Source organism: Chiloscyllium punctatum, chromosome 32 (genome assembly GCF_047496795.1).
Source record: "Chiloscyllium punctatum isolate Juve2018m chromosome 32, sChiPun1.3, whole genome shotgun sequence".
Lineage (NCBI taxonomy): Eukaryota > Metazoa > Chordata > Chondrichthyes > Orectolobiformes > Hemiscylliidae > Chiloscyllium > Chiloscyllium punctatum.
The window spans coordinates 6,176,908-6,182,907 of NC_092770.1; positions in this window are offsets into that span (position 1 = coordinate 6,176,908).

Genomic DNA, 6,000 nt, shown 5'->3' on the forward strand with positions numbered 1-6,000 from the left:
CCGGACCAGGTAGTCACAGAGGGAATGGTCTTTGTGGAAAGGGGTGGGGAGGGAAATCTGGTGGTGGGGTCCATTTGGAGGTGGCAGAAATGCCGGTGGATGATGCGGTTAATGTGGAGGTTGGCGGGGTGGAAGGTGAGGACCGGGGGGATTCTGTCCTTGCTACGGTTGGGGGGGTGGGGTTTGAGGGCGGAGGTGCAGGATATGGATGTGATGCGTTGGAGAGCATCTTCAACCACGTGGGAAGGGAAATTGCGGTTTTTAAAGAAGGAGGCTATCTGGTGTGTTCTGTGGTGGAACTAGTCATCCTGGGAGCAGATACAATGGAGGCGGAGGAATTGGGAATACAGGATAGCATTTTTGCAGGAGGTAGGGTGGGAAGAGGTGTAATCCAGGTAGCTGTGGGAGTCAGTGGGTTTGTAAAAAATATCAGTGTCAAGTTGGTTGTCATTTTATTGACGACCTTGATTATCGAGGTCATCAATATGATTCTCTAAGGTCCGGACTTGCTGTTCAAGAGTACGGACCCGATCTACGGCCGATTGCGCTGTAGTTTTGGAGGTCGCAGCCTTTAGCTCCGCCCCTCCAACTCGGCACTCGATTTCCTTACTGTGAGTCCCATCGACTTCGGGATTCTACAATGAAAGCGTCGATCTTCGCATCCAGTTTGGAGATGATTTCCAAAAGGCTCGCCACTGTAGGTAAGTCCTCCGGGGCAGCTGCAGAGGTTGGGGGAGGGGTTCCTGCCTGCTGAGAGCTGTGGGCTCCCTTCCCTTTAGTCATTTTTACTAAAGATTAAATTGTTTAATACTAAGGAACTAATGAAATTAAACAGCTATTTTAAATGATTTGGTGAGTGTGGTGGGGGTGGGTGACCCACTTTGCCCAAGTCTTGGAAGGAGCACTATAGACTCAGACTTGCTGGGTCGCCGCCATCTTGGATCCCCAAGTGGGTTGTCATTGATGGAGATGGAGGGGTCCAGGAAGGGGAGGGAGGTGTCAGAGATGGTCCAGGTGAATTTAAGGTCAGGGTGGAATGTGTTGGTGAAGTTGATGAACTGCTCAGCCTCCTCACGGGAGCACAAGATGGTGCTGATGCAGTCATCAATGTAGTAGAGGAAGAGCTGGGGAGTGGTACCAGTATAGCTACAGAAAATGGACTGTTCAACGTAACTGATAAAGAGACAGGTATAGCTGGGACCCATACGGGTGCCCATGGCTACCCCTTTGGTCTGGAGGATGAGGAGGGCATGGGAGAAATTGTTAAGTGTGAGGACCAATGCAGCCAAACGAATGAGAGTGTCAGTGGAAGGGTACTGTTGGTGACGTTGGGAGAGAAAGAAACTGAGGGCTTGGAGGCCCTGGTCATGGCACATGGAGGTGTAGACGGATTGATATTCATGGTGAAGATGAGACGTTGGGGGCTGGGGAAACGGAAGTCTTGGAGGAGATGGAGGGCGTGGGTGGTGTCTTGAATGTATGTGGGGAGTTCTTGAAATAGGGGGGATAGGACAGTATTAATGTAGGTGGAGATGAGTTCGGTGGGGCAGGAGCATGCTGAGACAATGGGTCGGCCAGGGCGGTCAGGCTTGTGGATCTTGGGAAGGAGGTAGAATTGGGCAGTGCGGGGTTCCCGGACTATGAGGTTGGAAGCTGTGGGTGGGAGATCTCCTGAGGTAATGGAATTGTGTATGGTCTGGGAGATGATGGTTTAGTAATGGGGAGATGGGGTCATGGTTGAGGGGGCAGTAGGAGGAGATGTCAAACTACCACTGCACCCCCTTTATCCGCTGGTTTGATGGTGAGGTTGGGATTGGAGCAGAGGGAGTGGAGGGCTGCGCATTGTGAGGGTGAGAGGTTGGAGTGGGAGAGGGGGTAGACAGGTTGAGGCAGTTAATGTTTCGGCAGCAGTTGGAAATGAAGAGATCGAGGGTGGGTAATAGGCTTGTATGGGATGTCCAGGTGGATGGAGTGTGTTGGAGGCAAGCGAAGGGGTCCTCGGAAGGTTGGCGGGAGTCCTGATTGTGAAAGTAAGCTCGGAGGCGGAGGTGGCAGAACTGTTCAACGTCACGACGTGGACGGAGGGGGATAAAGGGAAGGCCTTTCCTGAGGACTGATAACCACTCTTAGCCAATGAAACTGGTTTCAGTTTCTAGTATGAAAGGAAGTTCGAAATCTGGGTAAGCAAGGACAGGTAATGAGACATGTTTCTGCTTATTGGTGCAAAAGGAGTATTCACATAGTGGGGTTCAATGTGCTGTGATGCTCGATTGAGTATAGCACCTTGTATATCCTTTCCCAGCCACTCCATTCTCCGGTTTCCTCAGGGAATCAATGGAATGTGTCAGGTAATGGTGCACAGCTTTGCACAAACTTCCTATAGTAATCAGATAGATCAAGGAACATATGCAGTTCCCTCTCTGCTTTAGTCCAGGGTCAAATCTCTACTGTTTTCAGCATCAAGAGTGATGCCTTCCTTTGTAATGAAGTGCTCAAGACACCATACTTTTATCTAGCGAAGTTCTCAAGTTTGACTTTCAAGTTAAACTAAAACAAGCAAAAGTCTCATGACTTTGGCCTGAAGATTTGATTTAGAGTCATGGAGATGTACAGCATGGAAACAGACCCTTCGGTCCAACCCGTCCATGCTGACCAGATATCCCAACCCAATCTAGTCCCACCTGCCAGCACCCAGCTCATATCCCTCCAAACCCTTCCTATTCATATACCCATCCAAATGCCTTTTAAATGTTGGAATTGTACCAGCCTCCACCACTTCCTCTGGCAACTCATTCCATTCATGTACCACCCAGTGCATGAAAAGGTTGCCCCTTAGGTCTCTTTTATATGTTTCCCCTCTCACCCTAAACCTATGGTTTCTAGTTCTGGACTCCACTAACCCAGGGAAAAGACTTTGTCTATTTATCATGTCTATGTCCCTCATAATTTTGTAAATTTCTATAAGGTCACCCCTCAGCCTCTGACATTCTTCCTTCAATGCTGAGCCTTCAATGATACTGGAAGATCTTCAGCCTTCCTCAGAGATATTTTCAGCTCCAACCCATCTTCCATCCACTCCATCTCAGTTTGGCACCTTTCAAACTCATCTGACATGACTTGATGTCTGTGCTGAAAAATCCTGTCAATACCTTTAAAACTGTAAGATAAAATTCAAACATATGGAGGGCCGAAAGATCATGAAGCATGAAGTCTTTACTCCACTATCATCAGGTCATGACAAAACATGATCAGAAATTAAGGTTCAACAAGGAGGACACAGTATTTATGTGGATTTAAGCCTGTGGTTTACATCTGGTCGGGGAAATCCTTTGTCTATTTGATTCTTCTTCCCTCGAGGCGTCCTTCCTGCAAAGGCACCCTTTCCTTTGAAAGCATCTCTTCAACTACCCTGCTCAGTGCGCTTCATCATAGCTGCTACCTCCTTGTTGTGTTGCCATGATTTTACCAGACCATAGGGGCTGCTCTCTTATTAGAGAGAAGCAACGCGTGGTGATTTAACCTGAAGGCCACCAGACCTAGGCGAGGGAAGACGTTGAGAAGGACAGTCCTTCATGGTAACCTCAAACCAGTGATAGGAATTGAACCTATCCTGTTGACATTATACTGCTCTGTAAACTAACGATCCAGTCAACTGAGCTAAACCACTACTGGAGATCCGAGCACAGCTCTCCGAGCTGTCATTTGTGGCCCCCTCTCTCACCTCCATCTTCCTACTGCAGATTCTGTTACAGTAAAGGATGAGAGATGGGAGGGGAGGAAACCAACTATGAAGACAGTAAGAAAAAGATCAGTCAAGAAAATGTACTTCCAACGACCAATTGGTTGATAAAAAGATAGCCTAAGTTCACAATTGTGACCAAAACAAGCAGTTTAAAGACTTTGCTTTCAAATAGGGGATTTTATTTGCTAAAAATCAGAAACAGTCATCAAAGTCAATTTCATAAGCTTTTTTTAAAATTGGTATATATTTGGAAAAAGTAAGTATAAGAAATGAACATGAGAGTGGGAGTCTTAAGAGCTAGCCCAGGTTCAATGGGCCAAATGATCTCCTCCCATGGTGGAAATCCTAGATACAAATGGGTTTGCATTTAGATAACTGCCACTGTGTACTGGTCAAATGTAGTTGTTACAAGGGACTTCAATTTTCTAAGACAAAAAATAGGAAATCTATCAAAAGTTACACGCCAAAATTCAGAGCATGAACATCCATTTTATGGGTGGCTAGAAGTTGGATTTCTCCTTGCAGATCCTGAACTGAACAATTTTAGTTTTTATCCAATTTGTGGCATGAATCTTTTAAAGATTCAATATTGGCAAATAACAAGGCTCCATTAGTTTATGTTTAAAGATGTTATTTGGACAACTGTTTGCACAACCATGACAGGCAGTACAGTTGCTGGAGCCATAACTGGAAAATTTCAACTTTAATGTTACTTCAATGTTCCCTCCAATTCTCAATCCTCCAGATGATTTAAGTACAAACAGAAGCAAAATTCTGTGAATAGGAATTAAAAACAACAAAAAATATTCAGTAGGTCTGGCAGCAACTGAGGCAAGAAACAATGTTAATCTTTAAAGTTCAGGGCCTTTCTACAGATTCAAAACTTTTTTTCCTCTTGAACATTACAAAGTTGAACCAGTAACGAACATTTTATGATAAATGAATACAAACCCCCAACACCAAACATTTTCTTTTCCCGTGCCATGTATCATCATGGAACTTTGGATAAATTTCCATTTTAGCTGTAATTTATTTGAAATGATGTAATCTCACTATGAATTCACACCCTCCGAAATGCAAATTGAGCCTATCCAAATTCATTGATAGTTCAGCTTCTCATCATATTTACTCAAATTAGTTTCAGCTCCAGAGCTAGAAGAACAATGTGACAATCCAGTGTAACATCCAGACTTCTCTGTAATTTGGTTAGTGTAATTATCCTTTATATTGGCAAAATGTAGGTATTTTTACAAAGATGCTTCATATATACGTTGGTTCTGGGAGGGGTTAAGTTTTGAAGGATTGCGGAAAATAGATTTATTTCAAGTTCTTGGCGGACTGAATGCCACCTCTAGGTGGCGCAAATTCTAGAAAGTTAAAAATCACACAACACCAGGTTATAGTCCAACAGGTTTGATTGGAAGCGCACTAGCTTTCGGAGCGACTATCACCTGATGAAGGAGCGGTGTTCTGAAAGCTAGTGTGCTTCCAATTAAACCTGTCGAACTACAACCTGGTGTTGTGTGATTTTTAACTTTGTACACCCCAGTCCAACACCGGCATCTCCAAATCAGAAATTCTAGAAAAAAGCTAACATCACTCAAACAACAGGAAGCAGCTGCCTATCTAAAGATGGCACTGCCTGAATGAAAACTGCAATAGTATGTACAATAAGACAGAGGTGATTTTCTTTCAGCAGTCACCTCCTCTTCCATTTTCCTACAATTTCCCAATCTTCCCACAGCATTTCCATTTGTCCCTGGCAATATAGGAGGCCAGCCTCCAACTGCACCCCACCACAACCACCTTGCTTCCAGATACCACTCCCAGCACAGGTGGCCTCACCTTCTCCACTACCATTCCTGCAGCAGGTAGCCTTGGCTGGCCACTCACCCTTCCCAGAGCAAGCAGCCAGGCATTCTGCAAATCACTGCTTTGCCTTCCATTCATCTTCCACCATTGCAGCAGGTGATCGTACTTGCCCCAACCCAGAATAGCCATTGTCCCACTCCCATCAGGGTCCAAACCCTCACCTCTGCTCTCTGATCTTTCAACATTGCCTGCAGTCTGACTTGTCATGTCAAGGTGACGTCTCTGGTCTCATCTGTACAAATGGTAATCATTTTGAGGAAATACCTGTACTATTTTGTTTCAAAAGAGGTAATTAAAATTTACGAGGTTTCTTGTAAATCACCTCACGGGTAAGAACTGCTCAGTTTTCTGCAGACTCTTGTGAAATAACTCCATGGAGACTAGTA